This window comes from Solea senegalensis, linkage group LG14, assembly GCF_019176455.1.
Source record: "Solea senegalensis isolate Sse05_10M linkage group LG14, IFAPA_SoseM_1, whole genome shotgun sequence".
Classification (NCBI taxonomy): Eukaryota; Metazoa; Chordata; class Actinopteri; order Pleuronectiformes; family Soleidae; genus Solea; species Solea senegalensis.
The window spans coordinates 6,015,161-6,023,644 of NC_058034.1; positions in this window are offsets into that span (position 1 = coordinate 6,015,161).

The window sequence follows — 8,484 nt, forward strand, 5'->3', positions numbered from 1 at the left end:
AAGAGTGTGTTCTACACTTTGCTGTGAGCTTTATCTTGTTTCAATTGTGTCGTGAAGTCTTTAATTGGAACCAGGCACTGAAATGAGCCACACACACGAACACACACTCGACACACATTTGGAAACGTACAAATAACTGTTTAGTAGTGGCGAGTAGCACAGCACTTTCACATTATCACCGACTCATTCTACGTGATTCACAGCTCATATCTGTCACATGACTCCTTCTGTTAGCGTTTAGGAGACGCAGAACATCATTCAGACCATAAGGAGCTACTCACATACAAAGACTAAATCATGACTGTACATCTGATGGCGGAAGAAGGGGTGAAATGTCTTCTTGAATGATTACATTTTTAAAAAAAAAACTATTTCAAATCTGATTTTTAAATGTATAAAATGTTTTTATGTTTTTTTAAATGTTTTAAATGTTTTTTTAAATGTTTTAAATGTATACATTTGAAAAAAGTAGTTTTACTTTGAAATACTGAGACTTCCTTGAACCCTGACCATGTCTTTAAACCTAACCTCAAACTAAGGATACATCTACACCTCTCCATTTTGATTTAAAAACACATTAATTCAGTTGTGCATATGCCGTTCACACTGTGCGAGCGCTTGAAAAAGCTGCTGACTGTTTCTGTGGAAAACAGAGTTCCATTTTGTCACGGTGAAATTAGCAGATGAGGCCAACTGATTCCCCAATGACATTATTCTGGTCATCAATATTCCAGTATTTTTCCCTCTGAAAATAATATTAAATTAAACTTACACTGACTTTTTATTGCACACAATGTGTCTTTTCATGAAATTCCTCTTGTAAAAGCACCTAAATAGCTCAACACATGGAGTCCATATTGTTTATACTCAGCAGTTTGGTGCACAGTCAGGGATCCAGCATCTCCTGGCACAACTGTGGTTGGAGCAAATTCATTTACTGTAACTCTAGCCTGTCACAGAATTGTTTTCTCTCTGCCACTTGCAGCAAATCTGCACTTAACATCATGGTAAGTCAACATCTGGATCTAAAATGGTTGTTTGTGATTTTTGTTTTATTGTGTGGTGTGGGATACACTCGAGAGATCTCGGGGGGGCTTAGATTAGAGATTGGCAGTGGATGGTGAAAGATAAAGCGAGATAGATGGATTAAGGTGAAAAGACAGAAAGCAGAGCTCCCTGCAGGCGATGTGGGTCTGGTACCATTTTGATATTAAGGTGAAGTAACAGCTGGTGGGATTTGCCAAGGTTACTTGTCCCAGAGAGGCCCTGCATGTACTGTTTCTAAGCCAGAGGTACGAGAGCCTGACATGTTATGTTGTAGGTTCGCTCTCTAAAACATATGGTGGCAATCTTCATGGAGAATGAGGAGAGAGGGGAAAATGGAAGTCAAAGGACATGGGGTGGAAGAAAAACGAGGTTCACAGGGTAAGGATAGGGAGAGTTGGGTTGGGGGGGGGGTTTGCATATAGAAAGCTGACTGAAGAGTAAAAGCGTGAGAAGGGGTTAAAAGCTAATTCACTTCCAAGAAGAAGTCTGTTTTACATCCAGATAGAGGTTCTTTTGAGTTTAACAGCAAGTTTAAGATGGGCACCATAAAATACTTTGGCTGTGCAGATCATGCAAAATAGAAAAAAATAATCCCAGTGTCACACTTCCTTATCTTTATTCAATCAGAACATATATATATGTGTGTGTATATATATATACGTATATATATATATATATATACTTATGTGTGTATATGTATATGTATATATATATATATATATATATATATATATATATATATATATATATATATATATATATATATATATATATATATATATATATATATATATACATGTATTATTTAGTTTAAAAAGTCTCTTTACACTGTATTCTGGGGGTTCAGCTGGAGCCAGTCCACGTACCACGCCCAGTTTTGGTTGGCTCTTGTACATGCAAACAGCCATCAAGCTGTCCCATTAGTGAGCATACAACATAGCTTAGCCCACATTAATTAGGTGATGTAATGTACAGCCTAGGAGCCTCAAGCTTACAACCATTAAGCTGCACTTAAACTAGTCAAGCTATATAATTTAATGTCATTCATCTTCCTCCATTGGACTGGTTCCTCCAGGAGGGTAAAGTAAAAGTAAAAAATAAATAAATAAATCTCAGTGTGCCACTTAGCCACTGATTTACATCTCAAGTCTCAAATCAATAAAATTGGATTAAAGCAAATGAGGATGATATGGCTGAAGACTGGCTTTATATGTGCGAGCCATAAAACTATGACGTATAGCGCTGTTACTGTACATGCGTTAATGTAGACATTTATGGGATGTTTTCTCACTTAACTGGGATTCAGGATTTAGGTAAAATGCTCCTACAGTGTGCTTTAAAGCAGAATTTGCTACAGACAGATGTTGTACGCTCTGGCAGGGCTGTCAAAACATGAGGCAGAATGCTGCTCTGGGTTGTGTCTGCCTGTTCCCTGAGAGCTGCGACAACATGCACATCAAAGACCAACACTCATGGGAGGAAGACTTGTTGCTGTGCTGCGGTTCGATGTCAGGGGAGTCAGCCTTCAGGTAGGAAGCCAGAGTGTGTGTGTGTGTGTGTGTGTGTAAGGAAAAACTAAAAAAAAGTTCCTTGAATGTAATACTGAAAAATCACTGTTGACTTTTCTTAAATATGTGTCCACAATTATGTCAATGCACCTGGCTGAAGAACAGGCTGTGATCAAATTACACACCAATGAAACAGGATCCAGCTTTAAATACACGCAGTAAGAGTATCTTGATGTTACTTAAATGAAGACTAATGTAAGATAATATTTATATTTGTTGTTTTTTTTGTTGTTTTTCTGGTCAATTGAACATTAAAAAGTTACGGAGTAACTAAGAAGATGCTCTCCCTGTGTTTATGTCACACCCACAGCCATCATAACAGAATATAACCCAACATAACACAATCATTAACCCTTCTAACACAGAGCATTTTGACTGTTTTCTTTTCTCCATTATTATGTTTAAAGTACAGTATATACAGAGGCTATAGGAATGTGCAATGTAGTGTGTCTTCTATCCTTTTTTCAAACTGCAGACAGAAGGAATAGATTTATTGCATTTAGCAACTCATTTCACTTCAGAAGGCAGATGAGACAAAAGCAGGGCGACAAGAAAAAGCAGTAAATTAAAGTTGGTTATTAATAATGACCATTTAATAACAATTGCACTTTAACTTTCACATCAACTAAAAAAGTGTTGATGCGTTACAGTGGTGTTATGGTCACAGACTTCGACTAAAGCCCCACCAAAAATGTGTCATTATAGGTGTGATGCACTTCAATTTGAGAGATTGCAGTAATTATTGTAACTGGACTTTTAACTTCCTACTTAAACATATATGATTAAAGAGGTTGGAACAAGGGCCTTTCAACATGTTCTCCCCATGTGTGTGTGTGTGGGTTGTCTCCAGATTCTCTGAAGTAAATTGGATACTGACCATAGATGTGAGTGTGAGAATGAATGGTTGAATGGTTGTTTGTCCCTATATGTGGCCCTGCGATGGACTGTCGAACTGTCCAGGTTGTACCCAGCCCATCGCCCTATGTCAGCTGGCAGAGCATCCTCTTGTGGAGGATAAAGTGGTAGGAAATTGATGGATGGATGGATAACCATGTGTCAATGTGTTTCTTTACAGCACTGATGGGATTAAACCAGCTGGCCTCTCGCAGGATGGATGTCATTTTTCTAGGTCAGCTGAAAATAATAACTAAGATAAATGGTGAACCTGAAGTTACACACGGCCAGCTGTATCTTTCATTATAGACACATGTGGAGCGCAATGTAGGGGTTAACCACATACGCACACTGACACTCACTCACAGAGTGGAGATCCAGCTCCTTTATCCTCCTCTGAGCTCCTGTGTAATCAGGCCTCCCAGGCAGAGGCTTTCTGGACAAGAAGGCGACTTAAACGGGAGAAAGAATTGGAATCAGAGCAAGGTTTCCAAGAGATGTCCTGGGGGTTCAGGGCTGGGGGTCTACGGTGGGGTATACACCTGTCACAATGCTGGAGACTCCACAAATTGGAGTTTCTAAAGAGAAACACATGACAAAACTGCCTCCAGGACCCAGCAAAGTTTCCTCGTGGTGGGGGGCTTTAATTAAATTTTACATGTTTGTGACACAAAAGCAAATGAATCTTTCTCTCTCTCTCGTTTTTCCCTCACAGTCCTGACACACTCAAGAGTCCAGGCAGCAGAGTCTCCTCCAAAGCTCTGACTCTATTCAGGAGGAATGTGTGAGCTGGATGCTCTGACACACACACACACAAAATACACACAGGTGCAAATGCGTGCATACAAATCCAAATGGACGAGGGCCATAACATGCACATGCACACATTCAGACAGCCGTCTCTGGAGGATGGCTATCTGGCAGCAGCAGGTGGTTTCAACACACTTACTGGCATCACTGTCATTCCCTCACCAAGGCCACACTAGCATCAAACTAATGAAAATTAGATCCCTTTATAGTTCTGAGAAAAATAACCACAACCAACCTTTCAAATGTAACCTCAGGGGCTTGATTCAATTTTTGCATTCACACCTATGGGACATTTCTGGACTCTCCAGCTCATTTGGGAAGAAATCCGAGCACCTGCAGGTAACCCAAGCAGACATGTGTCGAGCGTGAAATCTCCTCACAGGAAAAGGCTTGAGCCAGTACTGAGAAAGTAAGTCTACGCTTTCATTCTGTGCAAGGACTGGCTCCAGCCCCACTTGATGACCCTGAACACGATAAGTGGGTATTAAATAATGGATACATGAACGAATGTGGTGCCTGACTTGAAATCTATCCACATGCTGGATTTCAGACTTTGACCATTTCATGCCAGAGGAATTTCGGGCACGCCTTTTTTTGACTCTGGTCTAAATCTTGGCCTCTTTGTTCTTTTCCTGTGGCAAAACATTGTGGTAATTCTTGATATGTGGAACTTGTATTTGGACCACATGTACAATATAACTTTTTTTTTCACATCACAGTGCAAAATGTGAGACGTCAACAATTTGTAAACTTTCAGCTTAGCATGCATAAAAAATCCATGTGTTCATGCACAACACACCAGTTCTTGTAGGCCTGCTGTCCCACATACAGGATGTGCGACTCTCAGTTTTCCTCAGTCTCTCCTGTAAAAATAGATGCTACCAAGTTTGGCTCTGCACGGGTTTAACCACACTGCAGCAGGCATTATCCTCTTTTAGTCAATGAGCAGAGAGACAGGTGTGTCGTGATACTGTACTATGGCTGCTACTTGTACCTGCTCACGCTGGCAGTTGGTAGGATTTGGAGAAGTCGTCACTATCATTTATAGGGACTGGATTCATACATCAAAGCATTCAGAGCATTGCCTGCATTATTGAACCAGGGCCCAGCAGCAAGAGGAGAAGACATGCATGCCTAGGATGCATAGCCAGGCTACTCTGGAGCAGCACGTTCTCTCCTTACCGCTGTCAGAATCAATCCACCTGGATACAATATCACGCTGGCTACACCAGATTTAAAATCAGCCTCAGAACACCAGCCTCTGACCTGCACGTGTGCAGAACCAATGCTTCTCTAAAGCAAAACAGCCAGTTATTTTCTTTTATGGAATGACTCACCGAGGAGTTAAGACTGTTCTCTCTTACAGACCTGACCCATCAGCACTCCTCCACCCATTCATCCACTTGTGATTGCACTCCTGACACACACAGAGCAGATGAGGAATATGGGTGTGTCTGACGCTCTTCATTACGCATGCATGGATTCTGGATTTTCCCTCAGTGACGGGGGATTCATAATTATTGATAACCCACTTCCACCCAGGTCAGAGTGGAGTTTGGTGGCTGAATGGGTTAGGGGGGCTGACTAAAGACCCAGAGGGCCACGATCCAGGAATGACTCAAAAGATTAGAATGCCCTCACTGGATCTGTTCGCCTGCAGACCATGTTGACTGGCATGCCTCTGCTCGAGACTGTCTGCGACAGCTGAGACTGCTGTATCAGTCAAGCGTGAGTGCATTTCTGCACCTGTCAATGAGCGCAGGAAGCAGCATTAGCAGATCGCTGGTGAGTGAGTCAGAGCGGCGTCTGCTGAAAATGAATGCAGTTTGCTGTGCATCATCATTTTAAACACACAGTGGACCTTTAAACGACTTCAGTCCATTAGTCGTAGTGTAGGTCATAAATACGTTTTTTACATGGTTTTAGGAATGGTTGTTTGTCTGTATGTGTTGGCCCTGCAGTGGACTGGCAACCTGTCCAGGGTCTACCCCACTTTTCACCCTATATCAGCTGGGTTTGGCACCCACGATCCTGTGACCCTCATGTAGAGGATAAAGCAGTAGACAATGAATGGATCGATGAATGGATATTGTCTTAGAAAAATCATGCTATAGTGGTATTTTAAATGTCAATTATGTTTCTTGCGTCGTGATGGGTTTGTTGCACTAGTGGCAACATAACCAAAAAACGCGTTAATTCCAAGGAAAGCGCAATTTACCTCGATTAAGGACAATTAAAGGAGCCTGAAGACGTTTTAACGATAATTGCTAAATATGACCAAATGACACAAAACAGAGTACTAAAATTATCAAAATCATCTACATAACCATTTCTATATGGTTTCGAACAGCAGGGGTGTCACTTTTTTGCAAAAAGCATGCTTGAATGAATATTATATGTAATGCTATTCCTTCAAAGATATTGGCCATGTGAGGATGATAACTCGTCTCTGATGCCTCCTCCACCGACAGCTAAGGAAGATCACTTGGTGCCATCTTTGGTGTAGAATCAGTAATACTTGGTCTTGTGATTGTCTACTCAGAAGGACATTTTAGCTCGTGTGTGTGTCCTCCATTTTCACCTTCTTCCTTTTCTGATCAGCCAAGTGTGGATCTGGTGCTCACAGCGTCCTCTGCTGGACCACACACTAATTACCTCCGACAGTCTGGTACAATGCTAGGCTGAATATTTTTAGCTCAAATAAGGTTCAAGTTTGAACTGATTCAGATAGAAAGTGACAGCCTTAGTTTGTAGCATATTTTAGAGATGAGTGCTCGAAGTATTTCAATGATCTGTGACTCATTTTACCCAAAGAAATACGAAATGACTCAAGTACATAATAGTTGCCATGTGGCATTGATAAACTAAATAGATTAAGGGATAGTGACATGTTGTAGAAGGTTTCTGCATTCACATGAAAAGCCCAAACATCTTAAATGTGTGTGACAAACAGGAACAAGATACAGGGAAATCTGAAACTTACTCAAGCTGTTTAGACATCATTTCTGTTTTATCTAGCTGGCATCTGTGACTGATCATCTTAAAATAAGAGAGGTTCATGTTGGGTAACCCTGGCAAAGAGGAAAATAATGGCAATACACACACATGGATGTTTTCCTAAATGTAAAGTGTAGACGCATACATCTCGCCACATGTATGCATATAAAGTTAAACTTGTGCTCAGTACTTAAAACTGATGCCTGGAGTTGATTCAACTCCAGGAATCAGTTTTATAGTTTTGAGCTGAGTGCCTTGGTTAATGTAAATAGAAGGAGTGTTCTTAATACGTGAGATCCATGTTTTTGGTGTGGGAGGAAATGGAGTCCACGCAGACTTATTCCAAGAGGGCCTCATTTGGCCGTGATGGAGTTCAAACAAGGATCTCACTGTGAGGCAACAACGCCAACCAGAGAATGCAAAACTTTTATGAGCAAGTGGCTGAGTTTGTTTTTTTTCTTTCTTTTAGTATTTAGAGACTTGATGTTCAGAGTTTTCCCCAGAGTTTCACAATGACTTTGTGCAGCAACACCAGCTCCATTGCTGTTGTTGCAAAACATCTCAGGACCTTTGGCAGAGGCAGCAGTGAAAGGAGAATGTGCCGTTAAACAACCTACGCTGGAATGTCTCATTTGTGTCTTAAGACTTCCTTGCTGAGGTTTTGTGTTGGTTATTCTTCTTTCCCTGTGAAACACACTAAAACAACAAATATTCCCCTCAATTTCCCAACACAAAAACACGACATGACAGGACATGTAAACCAAATCATAGCAGGGGGAACTCAGACACTTACTTGCAGTATGTTCAGGTCTGCTCATTGTCAGCGTTACTCAGTGCTGCAGCTAAATCAGCTCCAAAGTTCAGGTTGTATTTTTTTACAGTGCTGTAAATGTGCAGTTTATTTTGACACAAACTGGAACAGGTAGCATAAAGCACCACAGCTATTCAGCACATCCACTAAACCTTACCTCTAGGCTTCTATGCAAAGGGAATGCGTCACTATCCCTTGTCTAGAGGTGTTTCAAGTTGGACCCAGGTTTTGTGCACCGCGAACCATTGAGACTGTCCTCCAATGAAACGTACATATAGGTCGTATGCAGGAATTACGACCTATGTCTATGTTTTCAAAACCAGCGGCCAAAACGACCCATAGTTACGTTTCAGTTGG